This window comes from Molossus molossus, unplaced genomic scaffold (genome assembly GCF_014108415.1).
Source record: "Molossus molossus isolate mMolMol1 unplaced genomic scaffold, mMolMol1.p scaffold_m16_p_3, whole genome shotgun sequence".
Classification (NCBI taxonomy): Eukaryota; Metazoa; Chordata; class Mammalia; order Chiroptera; family Molossidae; genus Molossus; species Molossus molossus.
Genome location: NW_023425366.1, coordinates 63,419,644 through 63,440,971, shown reverse-complemented (window position 1 = coordinate 63,440,971; position 21,328 = coordinate 63,419,644). Strand labels below are relative to the sequence as shown.

Genomic DNA, 21,328 nt, shown 5'->3' with positions numbered 1-21,328 from the left:
GGTCTGTGGGTGAGCACTGGAAGGGAACTTGGAGAGGTCAGCAGTCATGCTAAATTGAAAGGATGAACTAACATCAAGTAAAAAGTTAGGAGTAAAAAAAAAGAAAAACACACATCCTGACAGCAGGTGAGTCCCTGATTCCAACGTCTGAGACCTACTACAGTGTAGTTCTCATGCCCTGTAAATTCTTCTCTTCCCTAATTAAGCTGTCATTTGTAAACAACTGTGTATTAAAAGGAGCAATGTTGAAATAAAATGTGTAAGAGACCCTGGGACAGTCATGGAGGAGACAGGAGAAGGGCAGTGTTAGGGTTAAGGAAGAAGCCCCACTCTAGCAGACAGCAGTAACCATCCAGCTCAGTGAAGACTGGAAGTGGCCTTATTTGAATAGTGAATAGTAACACTTAAATTTTTTAAATTATTGATCCTGCTTCCTAGTATTACTTACTACGTGGTTAGATCAGGTAGGGTAAATTTGAAATCAGTGAAACAGTAATGATGTTTAAAAACAATAACTGAGCTACATGTCAACATGACTGAGCTTAAACTAAGTCAAAACTTAAGAAGAAGCAAATTATGACATCAGTACCCATGCTGATCTTTGATATGGGTTGTTTTTTAGAAAGGGAGTAAGACAAAGGGGAATGTGAAAACAAAGTACGTCCAGCTTTGCTTTCATCTCATTCTGTTCAGTTTCTATAATGGGCAGATGGGCCCACTAGAATTTTTTCACCAGTGTTTTTGTTGCCAACATCTCAGATGTCCTGTCCTTCACATCTGGTAAGGAATGCTTTCCTGGTGGCATGGCCTTAACTGCTAGAGTAGTGGCTAGGTTTGGGCTATATTTTGATAAAATCTGAAGAATGTCTCTGGGATTATAGTTACTTTGGGAGGTAGAGATGTTCTGGGCAGATTCTCATAAAAAAATCACAGGGGAAGAGGGAGCTGCACAATTCTCAAAGCACTTTTCTGAATTCAAAACTAACAATGTGCAGTCTTTCATTTTCAAATCATTTAATGAACTATTTGCTTTCGATAATGGATAATCTGTGGATACCAAAGCTGCACTGTTCTTTGTTGACTTTTCAAATCAGAATGCAGAATGCAGGTGCCAAGAGAAACTTTTTATATTCTGAATCTTTTTATTTTCCAATTGCTGGTTCGTGAGGCCAGGAGTGGCACTATCACTGGACACCAGTTCTGTTTCTACGGCTTCCTCACTTTTATTCTTTCCATTTTTAAGTCTCACTGTGTAATCTTCATTCAGACACATAGTACATTCAGAGATACCAAAGTGCTCTAATTTAGGAGTCACACACTCAAGTTGTCCATATTTAGTAAGCATTATTTTTAGTACTTTAGTGATTGTTTGGAGGGTGGAGTTAACATTTTCGGCTCTTCCTTTCAGTTGTTTACTGCCTGTGGAGGGTTTGGTGGAACTTGAGATACCAGGTACTGCACAAGTTCAAAATCTAAAAGTTGTGGACCCCATGGAATCTTCTCAGAAATAGGGCTACTTGGAACAACAGGATTAGACATACCATCCGTCACATCAGGCTTTTGAAGATTTCCATCCCTAGTAGACTCTGGTTTAGAGTCAACGACTTCTTGCTCACCCATAAAATTTTTCTTGGCACATGGACTGTATCCATACTTCTGGAAAACTCTATTTTCATGATATCTGCTGAAATTTTTTTTCATCAGTGTTTTTGTTGCCTTTATTAAACCAATGCTTTCTTGACTTTCCAGACTTGCTTTATTAAGAATATTGACACTCCCCTGTAGAGTCCTAATTTCTGAATGAAGGTCATGCAAAATATCATTGCATAACCTTAAAAGTAAAAAAAGACCAGTACTGAGTCCTGGTGTTGCTGTTGGCTGCACGGTTTGCTGGGAAAAACAGATGTTTACTGTAACTGCAGACCACCGCTGTCTTCCCCCTCCAGTGCCCACTGCAGCCGCACCCTCTGGCTGTCCAGGGCGCCCACTGGACACCGCAGCTTCGGTGCCTCCACAGTGAACACACTGCACCACAGCACTCGCTGCCTGTTTGAATCTCATTCTTTAATGTTTTTTTTTCTTTTTTATTGAATATATTGGTGTGACATTGGTTAATAAAAGTGTATGTTTCAGGTGTACCATTCTATAATACATCATCTGTATATTGTGTATTCACCACCCCAAGTCAAGTCTCCCTCTTTCACCATTTATCCCTTTACCCTCTCTTACCTCCCCCAAAACTCCCCCTTTCCCTCTGGTAATCACCATATGTTGTCTGCAAGTGCCACATATTATATCTAGACATACAGCACACATATGTGTTATATGTGCGTGTACTAACACAATTCACTCAAAACATTTATTACTGGGCTTCCTAAAAGCAAGAGCCATGATTTATCCTTCTGTATCAGAGTACCCAGTGTGATAAACTGACACTTGGTTGTCAATTCCAATGTTCTGGACTATGTAACAATATTTTAGCTAACAATGATTGAAGATTATTCTGCTGACCACTTAAATACATTGTCATTTAACCTACAATTTACTAGGTAGGTATTATAACCTGAATTGTGTTCCCTCAAAATTCATGCTTTAAAATCTGAATTCCCAGTACCTCTGTATATTGCTGTATTTGAAGACAGGGTCTTTAAGGTGTTCATTAAGGTAAAAGGAGGTCACATGGGTGGGTCCTAATCCAGTATGACTGGTGTCCTTATAGAAAGAAAAGACTAGGACACAGACACGTGCAGAAGAAAGACATGTGAAGACATTAGAGGAATATGGCCATCTTCAAAGCAAGACTCTACAGAGGCTTTACTCAGTCAGACTTCCAGCCTCCAGAATCATGAGGAAAATAAATTTCTGTTGTTTAAGCCACCCAGTCTGTGGTACTTTGTTATGGCAGCTCTAGCAAACTACTACAGTAGGTAAATTATTTTACTCTACTATCTGACTCTTTTGAGATTTACTGAAGTCCTGGTAGTGTGCCTCAGTGGATTTGTAATAAATATCTGTTCTCTACCTTGCCTTCCATTCCCTTCACTATCGTGGTAGCAGTATCCCGCTCTTTCTAAAGGCTTACATTCCACGGAGTCTTGATGGGTCTGCAAACAAGGGTGAATACATGATCAAGACAATGATATCCTAAGATTCCTTTCCCCTACAGTTGGCCCAGGGGACACTTCTGGCCCAAGCTTGCAATCAGTCTGTTTCTCATAGGATCTGAGCCCTCAGCAGAGTCACACAGGAGAGAAGGAATTTGGAGCTAAGGCATTTCAAGTCTACTGCCCTAAAGAGAATCTCCGTGAGTTATCAGCATAGAGATCCCTGGAGCCACCCTGGTTGATGACCTTCCCAAGGCCTTGAATTTTCACTTCTTCCTTCACTTCTGAACCAATCCATTTCCTTTTGCAGCCTAAGTTCGCTAAAGACAGTCTTTGTTCCTCGAAGCCTCAGTTATATGCATAGTATTTTGTACACTTGAGTCTCTCCTATGATAGTCTCTTAATAAATGAGTTAATTATATATTCTTGGGTCCATTAAGAAAAAAAGTTTGAAAATGCCCTGCAAAGCAAAACTCTCCATCACACCTATCCAATGACAATAGCATTTCACAGATGAAAAGGGTCAAAGAACAAATGCTAACATGTGGACAAACTTTTGCGACACATCAAACAGCACTTACTAAGAAAATTAGGGGCAAGAGAAAACAGTGCATGGAGAACTAGAATTGCAGAAGTACAGGATTTGCTCAGTAATCAGGCTGAAGTTTGTACCTGCAGTGAACTATGACACAGCTAACAAGGAGCTGGAACGTGACCGAGTGCAGCAGTTTTGCAACAATAACTTTGCCCTACTGAAGTCTCACACCCCAAAACCAGGTTTCTAAAGAGAGAATCTACCTCATTACCAATATGACTTAATATTATGACTTGGGAAAAGAATTTTTAAATCATTTTCAATAGTACTGCTTCCTAATAATCCTATAGAAGTAATATGCAAAAAAGTTCTGTCCTATTTGCTAAAACAGTGATTTCCCACAATGAAAATTACTTATTCTGCATTCATTATTTACAGCATTCACATTTTGTTGACATTAAGTTTATTAAAAATATATATATATTTTGTTATCATCTGAGGACACTTTTCCATTTTTTGTTCAGAGAGAGTGGGAGGGAGAGGGAGGAAGAGAGAGAGAGAGAAAGAAACATCGACGTGAAAGGGACACATCAAGTGGTTGCCACTCACATGACCCAACCAGGGCTGGGGACAAACTGCAACTGAGGTACGTGCCCTTAGCAGGAACAAAACCCGGGTCTCTCTGGACCGCAGGCTGACACTCTAAACACTGAGCCAAACCGGCCAGGGCAAAAATATATTTCTTAATCCCTTATTAATCACAATTTACAAATTGCCTAGAGCCAGATAATGCAATTATATTTCTGAATTAACCTTTTTCTGCTTAATATTTTAATTTTTAATAAATTTATTGGGGTAACATTGGTTAATAAAATTATATAGGTTTCAGGTGTACAATTCTATTATACACCATCTGTATATTGTATTGTGTGTTTACCACCCCCAAGTCAAGTCTCCTTCCGTCACCATTTATCCCCCATTTATCCCCCATTTATTCTTTTACCCCCCCAACCCCTTCCCCTCTGTGTCTATGTCTTATTTTTTTCTTTGCTTAATCCCTTCACCTTTTTCACCCAGTCCCCACCCCAGTCCTCCTTCCCTGACAGCTGTCAGTTTGTTCTCTGTGTCTGTGAGTCTTTCTATTTTGTTCATTAGATTCCACATATAAGTGAAATCATATGGTTCTTGTCTTTCTCTGGCTTATTTCACTTCCTGCTTAAATTGTAAAACATCAATACAGCTTACATTTACTTTTTCCATCCTCCTTCTATATTAGAAATTAAATTTCATTAACTTTTTTCCACACCTGGGAGATTTTTACTTGAGGTTTCTGCTGTTTTGTACCCAAAGAACTGCCATAAGAGTTTTCAAAAGCTGTTTACGCCACAGTCTAAGCTGATCTGCTCATTCCCGAAACTAGCACCATTCACACTGCCAGCGTGCTGCCTTAATTAGTAAGTATTAGGAATGACCTTTCACATTCTAAAAAAGTAAATCACCTCCTGAGGAAGGTTAACTAACAGAATCACCAGGAAAGCCTTATCATCATGTCCTATGCCTGAGGAAGTTGGCAGGTGTCCCCATTACCAACCTCAGAGCTAATACCTACTTGTTTCGCCCAACTACAAATTTACAAATCATTATCTCTCCTTCCCTCCCTGTCCCTATATTCCCACCTTCCCTTCCCCTACCCTTTCTCCCCAGCTCTGCTGCTTCTCTCCACTGCCTACAAACTGAGTGCCAAGAACACAAGACATCTCTCCCTCTCCCTCTCTCCCCCTCACTGTGCTCCCTCTCGTTCAGTTTCTGAATGTTTTCATTACGGTGTTCTGGTTCAATCAATCCTAGTTCAACAAATTAGCTCCAAATACAAACAAATACAGGAAGAGAAAATGGTTATGACTTACAAGGTGCCCAAAGCCTCCATGGTGCTGTTTTCCTTTATGTAACAGTTAATATTGCCCCCAGATCCCACACTAATAACTACAAGAGAAGTGTAAGGCCTGGTATCTCCAGATCAACTCTCTTAAAATACACACAGCTCCACAGTAAGTTAACACATGAACCGCCATCAGCGTGGTAAGGGGTCATGTGCTAGGGATGAAAACCCAAGCGGTAAGTAGCACCGACCCAGACATTTGGTTCTGATGTGATACAGTCATCACCAGAATCAGATGTAAAGACAGGAGTGAAGGAGTGAGATGGTGCAAGAAGTAAGCTGTGACCTGGAAGGGGATAAGGAGAAGGCTGTGCAGAAAGGTGAAACCATGTTTGTGTGGCATGCAAAGTTATAATTATTTTTAATTGTCACAAAAGTGGATATTTATTTAGAATAAGAAAAGAAATAACAATGAACTGCTCATTTTTAAAAGCTGACATGTCTGAAAGACTTTTTAACACTGTTTTCTACATGTTTATCTGCATACTCTTTGACCACCTCTTCAAATAGCAATTAGGTCCTATCTTCTAAAGAGAGAACAGAAAAGCAATTCAATTTTTCTTCTACCATGGTTGGCAGATTTTCGGGTTTTATTACTGATAGATTCTAAACGTTTCCTTTAATTTCACAACACTTGCTACATAATGTCAAGTACATTTTTAGGATTTTGTTCAAATTTGACAAAGTCTCATGAAGTTTCTTTCATACGTGACTAGTTTCTGGTTCCATACATTTCAAACCTTATTTCTATCCACTGCCTGTATACTTTCAGTGCCGAGAACACATTCACATCACGATATGTCCCTGGTCTTACATCTTCAAACCCACATGCCACTATACAAAGCAGTTTCTACATAACAACAGTAGCTTTGGTTGTGAAACCACATATTAAACACAGATCTAATATCAGCAGCCTTTTTCTTCTTATAGAATTCCTCTGTAACCAAATAGCAAGATACTGAAGTGAAGCATTTAGAGTATCAGCCAAATCTACACCCATTTTTATTTTTTAATGCTGACCTGGGGAAATTTTTCATTGATTTTTAGAAAGAGGGGAAGGAGAGAAAGAGGTGAGATGGAAACATCAATCAGTTGGCTCCTACATGCACCCCGAGTGGGGCAAGAAATTGAACCTACAACCCAGGCATGAGCCCTTACCAGGAATTGAACCCAACACCTTTTCTGTGTACTGGACGATGCTCCTAGCAATTGAGCCACACTGGCCAGGGCTCATCCACTTCTAATTGTATGTTAAATGAAGTAAATCACAAGTTTGCCAATAATTTCCTCCTCACCATGCCGTTACTTCTTGTAATTTGGCTTCTTCCAGACCTTTTCAAATAGCAGTGCTGATCAAATTATCATGTTATTCAGAAAAATCAATGGGACATTAGTTCATATTTTTTTCAATAAATAAATTCATTTTCAGCTGCCAAACAAGAAACAAACCAAAATCAGTTTTAAAAAGACATTGTTCACAAAGAGTGCATATACTGAACCAGAATACCTGCATTCAATGCTACACACAACAGTGCAGGCAATTGTGGGTGCATTCATTTGCAGGTGGTAGGGGGAAGACCTAAAATTCACATCATTTCATTCTTGTAAAATGTAATGTTCTACCATAAACTGAACAGTTTACTAAAGAATTGATCATGGTTCCCAAAGTACCTAATATAGAAGCTAGATTTAAAAATCATGACATAAAAACAGTAGTTCCATAGACTTAATTAAAAGCATCTATTTACATTATTCTATGAAATTTTCAAATTGTGTCACAATGATTCTATAAAATTAAAAGGCTATATGGGCTTTTTACTCTGAATTTAGTAATTTGTTAAAACATGGGGACCTAAGAATACCTCTTTAGCACTTATTTGGTCCTTTAGGAAATGCCTACAGAAAAAAATAAAGTTTAGAAGTTCAAGACAAAATGTTTTAAACTCCCCCTGATTACAAACAGTAGTAAAACGTTACTCAAAGGCAGCGAGTCTCAAGCTTGGATGTATATTAGAAACACCTGGGAAGCTCTTAAACCTACTAATGTCCAGGCCACACTCCAAAAAAATTAATTAGAATCTGTGCATATAAGAACCAGGCACCAGTCTATTTAAGGGTCCCAAGTGATTCTGATATGTGTTAGAAGTTGCCAACAATTGCTTTACAGTGTATTCACCAACAGCTGGCAAGAACAGACAAAAATACATTTAAGAATATTTGCTATAATTTAATTCAGAGGGAACAGCTGTACAAAGTACCAAAGTCACTCCCAGACTTTCCAGATGGCAAGAGATCCTCAAAGTAAGAAGATTCAGGGTAAACATTATTTCAAGGATGTCGCTATAAAGATTTTCTGTTAAGACTTTAGAAAACTTGACCCTTTCCACTTGACAACCAGGCTTCTAGGATCAACGTGGGTTTGATGTCAGCCCAACCTGAGAGGAACCTGTCTTCAAGACATTTGTAGGTGTGGCTTTTATCTAATGGAGGAAACCCCAACAAAATGTTTACATAACCCACAAAATTTTTCAGAAAATTGTACTCACAAAAGTACCACTGGCTCAGACTAAATGGGACAAGGAATAAGAGCCCATAGTGCTACCCACATTCTACAGAGAGAAAGCAGGTTTAGTCTGCCCAACAGCCACATGAACCATGGAAAAGGAGGGCAGAACCAAAGACCCTGCAGGATAAAGCTGTGAGCACAGACCTTTACCTAATCAAGGACTGGCAGCCTGTGGACAGCTAGATTTCAGAACTGCTATTGGTCAGGGTACTCATTTCTGATTGCTGCCATAAAAAAAGAAAATACCACAAATTTGGTGGATTAAAACAACACACATGTATGATCTTACAGTTCTGTAGATCAGAAATCCAGTATAAGCTTTACCAACATAAAACTATCATTTGGCAGGCCTTTCTGAAGTCTCTAAGAGAGAATCAGTTTCCTTATTCTGGGTTGTTAGCAGAATTCAGTTCCTCGAGATTATAAGACTGAGTTCCCTATTTTCTTGCTGAATATAAGCAGGGGGCCATCTCCAGCTTCTAGAGGTCATCACATTCTTTGGCTCATGGCCTCTTTCTCCATCTTCAAAGCCAGCAATAGCCTCTCTGACTCACTCTTCTGCCTTCCTCTCCCACTTTTAAGAACTGAGAAACAAAGAGTGGGCCCGCCTGTCAATCCAGAATAATCTTCCATCTCAAGTACTTAACCTTAATCACATCTGCAAAGTCCCTTCTGCCGTGTAAATTAACATACACTCAGGTTCTGAGAGTTAGGACATGGACACCTTTGGGGCAACCTTTTCTACCTACCATGATCACTAAGTGCTATAAGCCTTCTGTTCTCCTTTTCAATGAGAGTATCTCAGTGGTGATCCTATCTCTGTCCTACCAGGGTATGTGTGGGAGTGGGGTAGGGAGGATTGACAGAGGAAAAGAGGACAGACAACCAATCTCTTTAATGCACAGGTTTTCAGAGCAACTGGATCTCAACTCGAGGAGCTGTGCCCAAGCAGCCAGACATGAGGAGCCCCAGTCACATCTGGATCGGATTTAGATGAAGAGCTCCTGGACTTTCAGCTGATGCTGTAGTAGAATGACATTTGGTAGGACCTTAGAAGGGGTGCGTATATTTTGCAAGTGGGAGAAATGTCAATAGTCTGCAACCAGAAGGCAGACTGTAAATTCTTTATACTCCTCCCATTGAGAAGTAGAGTCTATATCCTGCACCCCTACCCCTTGAATCTTGTGACTGCTTTGATCATCAGAGTATGGCAGAGTGATGCAATGTGACTTACAAGGCCAATTATTGTGCCTGTCAATAACAGAATGCTCAAAAAACATAAATAAATAAAGTGGATAAAGAACCTACCCTCTGTAGAAGTTGGGGCAAAAGATTACTTTAAATATTAATAATGTATATAGTCACATAACCATTGATTGGAGATTTCCTATATGCTAGGAGATATGCTAAGAACTTTTAGACATGTATTATAGTTGTATTTTATTATGATCATATAAAATAAATACTATTATCTGCACTTTACAGATGACAACAGAGAGATTAAGTAATGTGAATATAATCCTACTGTTAGTGACATAATTCATGGGTGTCAAAACCTGGGTGACTCTAATGAGAGTAGTCTCCTTCTTTTCTTTCTGCCTTCTTCCTCTTATTTGATTTTAACTTCCTTTTAAGTTAGTCATATAAATGGTCCAAAAAACCCATGAACAGTGCAAAAGAGTGTATAGTGAAAAGTACTTTTTCCCTCTTACCTCCCACCCTAGTCTCCCACTCCCCTCCTCAAAGCACTGCTACTAGTTTCCTGTGTATTTTTCTAAATACGTCCTTGGAACATCCAAATATGTATATGTGAGTGTCCTTTTTACACAAATGGTAGTATTTTAAATACAATAATTAAATTTTTATCTCCAAAATATTTTAAACAATATACTGCATTCCCATACATACACAAACGCACACACCAATAAAAACTGAGAAATCTCAAAGTAACCTTAGGCAGTCTATTTGATAAATAAACATTCATATGGTCAAAACAAATCAAATATTTTATTCCTCCACTTTCTTTCCATTAAATTTCTTAAATATCAGTTCTATCCCTGTCACAGTTTAGAGGTATCAAGTGTTATGTTCATTAGGTATATATGGAAAGAAAATATATGGATATTTTCCACAGTTATAAAATATTTCTTCTTAAACATTCTGAACCTATAGCTAATTACCATATAGAAAAAAATTATCTTGGCTACCCCTTATACTGAGGTTGCTTCTATTATTGATGCAAAATAAAATTTGAGCAGTTTTCTGAAGAGGTAGCAGAAAAGTTTTATTAGTATAAAAGAAAATGTAAATTTTACAAATGATAAAAGATTTTGTAATATGAAATATTAATTCAGTACTTCAAGAATCACTCTCCTGCAATAGGCATTTATGTTAAAAAAATATGAAAAAATTATCAAACTGCATCTTTCAGGATAAATTTCAGCAATAAATGTCATAAAGAATAAAATTATCAATTAATAAAACCTGTATTTCCTTTAGTAGTAAGAGAAAAATGACCCAAATGTTTGGTTATAAATTTTTTATCACACCTGGGTAGATTATACATCAAAATGACACCCTAAATAATACATATTCATGAATAATTCACATTTGTTATTTGAATTTCCAGCAGAAGCGTACCTTGTGACAAAGATTCTAGTATAAGTAGTTGATTTGGGAGGAGATCTCAGGAAACACTGTGGTGGGTGGAATGGAAAGTCAGTGAAGGGGTTTCATCAAGGCTGTTAACACTTTGGGCAACCAGAGCTAATATCCAAGGAGGACTGGCTATTAGTATAGGATTTGCCCAAATGTGGAAAGAGGGAGCTGGGGTTCTTATCCATTGTCCTTGGTGAAGGGCTGCTCCCCAAAGGTGTTGATTCATGGATGCTTCTGACAAGCAAGGGTGCTTGGACCAGAGAAAGCCCTCAGACAGTGGTAAGATCTTTCCACTACAGGGGTAGGGCCTGTGGGGATCCGGACAGTCTCTGCTGTAATATTTTAGATCGGGATAAGCACATATATATAAAGGTCCAGAGAGTAGTTTAGGCTTTGTGGGCCGTTACAATCTCCGTTGTGGCTGCTCAACTGTGCAGTTGTAGCACAAAAGCAGCCATACACAGTAAGTAAACAAATGAGCATGGCTGTGTCTCAATAAAACTTTATTTGTGGACATTGAAATTTCAATTTCATATAATTTCCATTTGTTACAAAATGTTATTCTTCTTTTGATTTTTTTTCAACCACTTAAAAATGAAAATACTATTCTTAGTTTGCAGCCATACAAAAACATGGTGGGTTGTATTTGGCCCACAAACCATAGTTTGCCAACCCTGTTTAGACTATGAAAATATGCACCAAACAGTTATAAAACCCCATGGGAAATAACATTCAATTTGCAAGAATATCCTATGATAATATTTAATAACCAATGTAACACAAAAACTCCCTAGTGTTTTGAAATAGTTTATTTCCATTTTAATCTACTGATCTATGCTGGAGTTACTAATGAGTTATTAAATCAAGTGAACATGTACATGAAAATGTAAGTGATACAAATCCGAGACTTGTTAAAAAGCTGATAGAGTTCATCTCATTAACCTGGTCCTTTAAGTCAGAGTAATCTTATAACTCATGGCTGCCCCCCAAAAATGCATGAATTGCTATATCACAGTTTTTCATCACTTTTAAATGTATTATGCTAACCTGCATATTTAAATTAACTGTAAGTCTCATAATTCAATCTAATTAAGTATGTACAGAATGTAACTTTACAGAAAGAATTTGAGTAAACTAGTTGAAAGGCTGGGCTCAACCTGGTTTAAGTTTGCCTAACAAGAACATTATTTTTCTGTATTGTAAATGTATTTGGTATTACCTTATAGGATACAGCAGCGATATTCAACCTTCATCTCATGGCACGCGTGAACTAATTACTAAAGTTGTATGGCACATCAAAAAATATATATATATTTTTGCCAATCTGATTAAAAAAATAGGTATAATTTTGATTGATTTACAAAAAGAAAATAGTAATTACCTACTATGTTTGCTCCAAAGTTACTTTTTTAAAAATCAGGTGCCTATACTTGTATACAATGATTTCTGCTACCAAGAATTAACCAATCAAATGCAAACTTATTATTTGATGTGACACATAAGATGCAACTCTATTATATGACCTATATATTTATGGTTCAAGACAAGGCATTCACACCAGACAAATATTGTTGTGTTGGGTGTTGTCATTATTTCATTTCACAATCTAAGGGAAAAGAGTTCAGTGCCCCTGACTAAATAGTCAGGTATTGCATGTTTTAAAAATTCTTGTGGCACATTAGTTGAAAATTGTCGGGATAGAGGGAAGAAATTTAGATTATAGAAGAGCATCAAGTCTCCTCCTCAAAGTATCCCTCTTTGCCAACACTACAGGAGGCAAGAGTCAGAGAACCTAAGGGCAAACCTTCCAAGTGTAAACCTTCATTTACTCATCTCACTTCTCTGATTATCTTCATTTTGAAATTAGTCACTGAGCACCAACTGTAACTATGCAAAAAGCACCTTACTAGATAGTGGAGACAGTCAGTCCCTGTCTTCTAAAAATCAAAAACTTACTGGACAAATCACAATAATTAAACATGATAAATGCTTGTTTAATGTGTGCAAAATGTGGTGTGGGATCCCAGAAAAGAGAATGACTAACAAGCTTCACACATAATATTTGAGCTAATTCTTAAAGAATAAGCATGACATAGCATGCTAGGGGAAGGAGTTTAGAATTTACCCTGCAGACAATGAAGAGATAAAAGGTCTCTGAGACAGAGTATGACATGAACTGAAGCACAGGCAGCAAGGGTGAGGTGAGGATCAGACTAAGACATGTCTGGGCTAAAGCTGGCTGGACTTCCCTGATGAGATATGGGATGAACGGAGCAGCAATCAGTGAGCACCCAAACTGATAGCTTGATGAATTGCATGGATTGTGTTAATGCTGACCTTGATGGAGGAAAAGAAGTTCAGGGAGAAAAATAATAGTTTGGTTTTTAACAAAGGGTGTTTAAGTTACCTGCATTGTATCCAGAATACTCATAGTAATAGTCTAAGATTAAAAGAAATGTCTGGGCTAAAGGGTTAGATTTAGGAGCCTCTAATCCTTGGAGAGCTGTGTGGGAAAACAGAAGAGGCTAAAGACACAATCCAGGTAGACACAAAAATGTTCCTGTTTGTAAATGGATATAGTTATGCACCTTAGAGCAAGCATTCTGAATGCACAGATAGGCTTTAAGAGGTTCTGCTGAAAATTATTTATTTGTTGATTCGGCCAACATTTATCCAATACTCCTAGGTACCAAGCCCAGTGCTAGGTCATAGGTTTTCGGCAAAGAAACAGACAAATTCGATGGCTAATAGAACTTACAGTCTATGGACACAGACATTTAACAAGTAAACAAAGAAATAAAATAATTCTAGACTCTTCTAAGTAGTAGAAAGAAAATAAGTAAAGGCTATAATAAAGAGAATAACAAGGGGCCTGCTTAGGAATTTGTTATTTTTTAAATTATGGTGTGTCGGGACCAAATTTATCTGAGGGGCTTTCGTTTAAGCTGACACCTGAAAGAAAAGATAGAGGAAGCATTCCAGGAAGATGACAGCAAGTGCAAAACCTTCTGTAAGAGCCTAGTCTGTTCTCTCAACGGCCAGAATGCTGGCATGACTAGCAGATAGAAAGCAGGATAGAAATGATGTTGGATACCTGAAACCTACAATTTCATTAACCAACATCACCCCAATAAAAGAAAAAAAAAAAAAGAAATGATGGTAGAGATGAAAGCAGGAGACAAATCTTATAAAGTCTTATAAAACATGAGGTAAGGACTTGAGAGTTTTAGAAAAGAGAAGTTGAAGATGACTCCGTTTTCTGATTTTATTAACTATATGGATATTTGTATAACTTTCAGAGAAAATGAAGATCCAGGAAAAGACAAATTTGGAGCTAAAATCAAAACTCTGATTTTGGAATGTGTACAGACCAATAAGTGGGAATGTCAAACAGACATGAGTATATGAGTGTAGAGTTCAGAAAAAAAGGTTTTGACTGAAGAAATACTTTGGGGCGTATATATCCTCTACATAATATTGTAAGATATGAGAAGATCTAAGATCATCTGAGAAGAGAAACAAGTCATCATTTGAGAAATGTTAGCTAAATGAGTGAACAACCCATTAAAAATTACTTATAGCCCAGCCAGTGTGGCTCAATGAATTGAGCATTGTCCCATGGACTGAGAGGTCCCTGTTCAATTCCTGATCAGGGCACATGCCTTGGTTGTGGGTTCAATCCCCAGTAGGGGTGGGGAGTGCAGGAGGCAGCCAATCGATGTCTCTCTCACACAGATGTTTCTCTCTCTCCCTTCCTCTCTCTAAAAATTCAATAAAAATATATTTTTTAAATGTAAGTCAGGCAAATATGACTGTGCCTCTTGTAAGTTTCAAGATCTTGGGTAAATTACTTAACCATACTGAGCATAATTTTCTCATCTGTAAAAAGGAAAACAATAACAAATAGCTCACTTAGTTGGTTTTAGAATTAATGTAAATACAGGTATAGTGTGCTTAATTGTGCATGAAATATAGCAAATCCCAATAGATATTAACTTTCTACCACCCTACTTCCACAACACCCCAATGACACAGGTGAAAATTCTTACTGTACTGTTACCAAAGCCTTTTTATCTTTTATGCACCAAGCAGGACATTACTTCCTCTCCCTTTCTATCTTCCCTTCTCTTCACTCTCTTTCTCTCTGTTTCTCCATCCTTCACCCCCTCCCTCTCTCCCTCTCTCTGTCAAAACCTTTTGAGTGCCTACTACACACTTAATGCTTACTGAGGACTGAGCAATGAACTAAAGTGTAGTAGGAAAGAATGCAAACAACCCTGTGCCTTTCATCATCCTAAACACAGAATTAAATCAAATACCCATCTACTCTATTTAACAATGATAAAACCAGTCACTATAGGAGAAAATAAGACTGAAAAAATCTGGTAATTCAGTTTTTCTGTCATAGCTTAATAAAGAAGCAATTGCAAAGCAAAAGAAGATGGCACTTACCAGCTTTTTACCTGCAGCTACTCAGATATCTGAGGACCAGCTTGAGGCTGAAGACAAGAACCCAGAGATCATTACAGACCTCACTGGTCTCTTCCTGAACAGAAACGCCCCCCCCCCACACACACACACACACACACGGGTACAAAAAAGGCTGGATACCTCAGTTATTAGAGGATTTTGGAGATGGAGATGCTTTTCCAGAGATCCACATGGCCCAGTATCTATGGGATGAAATTAAAAAATGTTAAATGCACTGGTCATTCCGGTGGATGCTGAAAGAAAAATTAAATACAATGCAATTGCTCAACCAGGGAACTCCAAAGACAAGGTCATTGATACCAAGTACCCTGACCTGACCTGGTGCACAAGGAAGTCATACATGCAGATAACCCAGACCTGCAATGACCTTATAAATAAGCTATTAAAGAGCTAACAGAAAAGACAAGAGTAGCCTTAGAAAAATCTATATCACAGAAGGTGGCTGCAGCCATGCCAGTTGGAGCAGCTCATACACTGGCTCCTGCTCGGTTTATCTGATACACACCATCTCACCAAGGAATGGCTTTCAACTCTGAAGCAAAACAGAGGGGTAGTCAGATGGTAGAAATGCAGAAAAATCCAATAGAGCCTCAAAGGTTCAAGATCAGTAAGAAAATTCTCCGGGGACCACCTTCTCCTGCATCTGCCATGCATTCTCCCAGCCGAAAGATGACTAGGAAGGGACAATAAGAGTGGAGGTTCCCTCCTTGTATTTCAAACTGAAAAAATGCAAAGGGTGATACAATTCCATTAGACACGTGTCTGGCTGCTGATAGAAGAGGACTACAAACAGCTCACATGGATGAAAATTTTGCCAAACTGGCTAAAGCCCTCTACATCGCTGATCGGATGGCTCATGTAGCTGTGGAATTGCATGCTCAAGTACAGAGAAAGATGGATCAAAAAGACAAGGAGAAACATGAAGAGAAACTTAGAGAAATGGCCCAGAAAGCCAGGAAGAGAAGACCTGAGGTCAAAATCCATGTGGAAAAGAGGTTGGAAATGGATGTGAAATAGATGAAATCCAGCATGACAGGTAGAAAGAGACAGCATGACCAAAATCCTTCCGGGGCAGCTCCCAATAAAAGGTCAAAATTGCAGAGAAATGAAAATCAAGATAGTGAGGTCACTGCTTAGTGTAGCCAGTCCTTGTACTTCCAATAAAGTTCAATATGACCAAAGGCTGTTCAACAAATCCAAGGGTATGGACAGTGGTTTTGCAGGTGGAGATTAAATTTATAATGTTTATGATCAAGTCTGGAGAGGTGGTAAAGATATGGCCCAGAATATTTACAGGCCCAGTAAAAATCTCGACAAGGACATGTATAGTGACGACCTGGAAGCCAGAACAAAGACCAATAGATTTGTTCCCAATAAGGAGTTTTCTGGTTCAGACCATAGACAGAGGTCAAGAAGGACCAGCTCAGTTAGAGGAAGAGATTTTGGTTTGGACAAGTTTTTGGAAGGCACCAAATATCACCTTGGCTCTAAAAGATCCTTGGACGGCCCTGGCCAGTTTGGCTCAGCAGTCAGAGCATCAGCCCGCGGACTAATGAGTCTGGAGTTTGATTTTGGTCAAGGCACGTGCCCTGGTTGTGGTTCCTTCCTGGCCCTGGTCGGGGTCATGCAGGAGACAACCAGTCAATGTGTCACTCTCACATTGATGTCTCTCCCCACGCCCCCATCTGAAGATAAAGGGAAAAATATCCTCGGCTGAAGATTTTTTTTAAAGGTAATAAAAGATCCTCAGAAGCCACTCCAAGGAACATGATCATGAAGGCAAGAAGAGAAGGAAGGAGTAGATACACCTCTTCTCAAAGTGAATGGTCTAGTATCCATAAACCTAATGATGCAAGTCAAATGGAGGAACACTTTGTAAATGAGCCAGATAAGTAGTCCCAGCACTACTTTTTATTATGGGAGTAAGAGGGGAATAGAAATTCTACTTTAAATTATTCAGGTTTTTTTTTTTAAGTGGATTGAGTTTGTGCTATTCCCACCTTTTGGCATTTATAGGACAAACTGCCCCACACATGTAATTAAGACCACTTCCTTTTGTTTGACCTTAGTTCATTCCGGTTAATATTTTGTATAGGAATAACCGCTTAGCCCTGGCCACTGTGGCTCAATTGGAGCGTTGTCCGTATACTAATGGATGGAGGTTTGGTTCCCAATTAGGGCACTACCCAGGTTTGGGGTTTGATCCCCAGTCAGGGTGTGTGGGGGAGGCAACAAATGGATGTTTCTCTCTCACATAGATGTTTCTCTTTCTTCCTTTCTCTCTCTCTCCCTCTCTCTCTCTCTCAATTAAAAAAAAAAAAAAAAAGGCCCTGGCCAGTTTGGCTCAGCAGTTGGAGGGTCATGTCAGCCTGTGGACCAGAGAGTCCCAGGTTTGGTTCCCGCTAGGGGCACATACCAAAAAAAAAAAAAAAGAATGACTGCTTATGTGTCAAGTTACCCCAAGCACAGTGAGCAGAACAATGTCCACATATTGGAATTGTCCTGCCAAATAATGTTTGCCCCTATTGTGCTCTTTTTTTAATTTGGAGTGGGAAAATAATCACTGGCTTGGTGCACCTATTTGTTTCAAATAAAATAAATAAATAATTGCAGTCATTCTATTATAATAAACTTGGCTTTCTCCAAAAACATTAGTATTTATTTCCTTAATCTGTTAAACTCATTTCTTGAGCAGTAAAACTGAGATATTTTCTAGTATGAAGGGTGGTTGTGGGGAATAAATGAGACTATCTACTGAAAGCATCTAGCACAATGCTGAGTATAACACAGACCATTAACAGTGCTATTTCCAGCTCCCTTCCCCTTCTCCTTCTTGCACTTTTTTTTTAATCCTCACCTGAGGACATTTTCCATTCATCTTCAGATAGAGTGGGAGGGAAGGAGGAACAGAGGGAGAGGGAGAGGGAGAGGGAGAGGGAGAGGGAGAGGGAGAGGGAGAGGGAGAGAGAGAGAAATATTGATGCGACAGAGACACATCAACCAGTTGCCTCCTGCACAACCCAGACCAAACCGCTGAGCCAACAAACCGGCCAGGGCTACTTCTTGCACTTTAAAAGTTTTCTTGGGCCCTGGCCGGTTTGGCTCAGCGGTTAGAGCATCAGCCTGCGGTCCCGAAAGACCCGGGTTCGGTTCCCGCTAAGGGCACGTACCTTGGTTGCAGTTTGTCCCCGGCCCTGGTCGGTCGTGCGGGTGGCAGCCACTCGATGTGTCCCTTTCACATCGATGTTTCTCTCCCTTTCTCTCTCTCTCTTCCTCTCTCTCCCTCCCACTCTACCTGAACAAAAAAAAAAGTGTCCTCGGGTGAGGATAAAAAAAAAAAAAAAAAAAAACACATGTACAGACACACACCCCTAGCGTAATCTTTTAAAGAAAAGTGAAAAAAAATACATTTAAATTTATTGGACACAGACAAGTCTAGCTTCTTTTGGGAACAGAAACATCTTTTATGTTAAGGAAAAGGTGGCAATTTTATTTGTGTAAAAACAAATCAAATACAAATATAAAAAACTCACTCAGAATCGAAACCCTGTCATATAACTATAGGTAGCCTACTGTATAGGAACATGTTTTTGTTTTATGTGCACAAGTTCTTTACATTAACATTTGAGATACTTTCACTTACTTACTTAATGACATATATATTAGAAAATGCACAGCAATTCAGTGTTTCTTGAAGTCTCTAGAGGGAATGTGAAAAGTTGGTATTTTACCAGCAGGTGGCGCTAAGCTCCCAAAAATCTTTGTGCCAGGCAAAGCAAACAGCGTTCAAAAATTAACTTAAAGCTGGAAGTTAGTCTTATATAAACAACCAGCTTGAAGAATCACAGGAAATTATTTCCTACAGGTCAAAACTCCTATATGTGATCCTACCAGACTCTTGTTTTGCTGTTTATATTTTAATCTATCCAGTAAAAAAAATAAGCTCAGTGAAGAATTTGTTCATTTAATGTTAGTCCATGAGTAAAAAAAAAAAAAAAAAAAAAATTTAAGTTAACCCCATCTCTCAAATTTTAGTTATTTTAAGTCCAAAGTAACATGGTAGAAACTGTTTCAAACCAGCTTTTTCAGGATCATAATGATTTGGAGTAGGAAGTGGACATATTTTAGATACATTAATGAGATATGAAAATTCCATTCTTGAGGATTGCATATCTGCTTTTTCTCAAAGGAGTTTAGATTTCATATGTTTTGGCTTTTTTTAAATTTTTGCCACCTCTTCAGTATTCCATTGTGTATTTTAAAATCTGTTCTACATGTAGCCGGGTAATACTGAGATTTTGAGTCTTCATTGTTAATCTCACTGAAATGATGCAAGTTTCAAAATTCTATTCTTTATTTTTAAAAATAAAAAATAGAATATATTGAAATTATACATATTTGACACTTTGAATGAATTAAATTAGAAATTGTCGATTAAGAAAATTTAAATTTTTCTTTTTTTTAACTGAAGTTTGTATCAGAATCAGTAAATTAAGTTATTGCAGCTATTATCTACAACCTCCAAAATCTCAATGGCTTAACAAACAAAGGTTTATTTCTTGCTCACACTGCAAGTCTATTGCAGGACATGTGGGGCTGTCTTCCACATCATGTTCACTACAGGACCCAAGCTAGGCATCAATTACAAACCTGAATATTCCTGATCTCTAATGCATAGGGTAAGAGACGTGGTGAACCTACACTTGCTCAAAAGCTTCCATCTAGAAGTAACACTTCACTTTCATACACATCTCATTGCCCAAAGCCAGTCACATGGACACCCGAAAGGCAGAAAGTTTTGGAAATATATGGTAAAGAGTCACTATAATTCATAAATATTAAATCACTCTACCCATATATAACACAGTTTCAGGATTACTTTAATACAAAACATTTTATACAAATGTTTATGCCCTTACCAAGAGGTTTGGTAAGGGCACAAAATCTTGTATTAAAGAAAATGTAAAAGTTCTTTGTTTTAAAGGCATTAAAACTAGTTGGAAAGAAAAGGCATTATTTGAAAAATAAAATTCTTATGGCAACCAATGGCAAAGGTTTTGATAAATATTTTCATAAATTCAAAGGAGGATGGGTGAGGAAGCACAAAGAGGTAAATATAGAAGACTCGCTGAAGGACTGGAGATTTGACCTGGGCTTTCCAGGACGTGTAAAATCTGTACGGAAGTAGCAGGGCATTCACGACAACAGGAATGGCGATGAGAAAAGACAGAGGTGGGAATGAACAAATTATTGATTAGGAATTATGTTAAAATGAATGATAAAATCATTACGTTTCCGTGACCTGCAAAATTTTTCAGGGAATTGTGTGTTTGTGTGTAGGAGAAAACTGGTTGGGAAAAAGGCTACCATCCAAGTTGCCAACTTATACTTTCCCCAAGGAAGATCTTTTACAACTTCTGTCATCAACTATCACTACCATTTTATGAAGAAAAAAGCATTTTATCACAAAATAAAGCAAAAATATTTTCAAAATTTTAAATTTGAATAATTTTAGCTTTATACAGCTCTAAAATTATCCATATGCTTTACCATTTTGCTGTGGACCAGTGACAATTTGACCACAAGCCAGTTTTTGTACATAAATGGCCTGGAAATGGAGAGTCCAAATTGAGATTAATGGGAAAGTCACAACATCTTCAAAAGGAAGCTGAGAAATTTCCATTTGGTTGACAACCAATAACTTAAGCAGAGGGCTAATCAGAATTGGAAAGTGGAGATGGAAGGGGGAGCCTAGAACTTCCCAAATAACCAGTACTAATCCAGAAAGATGTAAGGACCTAGATTAGGACCAGACAGAAAAGGTAGAAGCAGTATAGGGGAAAAGCCAAAAAGAGACCTTAAAGAAAAAAAAAAAGCCTATCCACCCCCACCCCAACCTTTAGCCCAGGAAGGTGTTCTTATAATGACTGATATAACAAAGTTCCTAAATATCTAACACATCATGCCACATAAACACAGCTAAAACTCAGCAATGAGAAAAGAGTTTTTCAACATCCTCCACTGATTGGAGGCTA

The 21,328-nt window shown here is 38.3% G+C and overlaps 2 pseudogenes; one reads left to right on the top strand and one right to left on the bottom strand.

Moving 5' to 3' along the window:
* Positions 1 to 718: 718 nt before the first annotated feature.
* LOC118642032 lies at positions 719 to 2,061 on the bottom strand (annotated as a pseudogene).
* A 13,182-nt stretch (positions 2,062 to 15,243) lies between these two features.
* Positions 15,244 to 17,189, top strand: LOC118642031 (annotated as a pseudogene).
* The last annotated feature ends 4,139 nt before the right edge of the window (positions 17,190 to 21,328 follow it).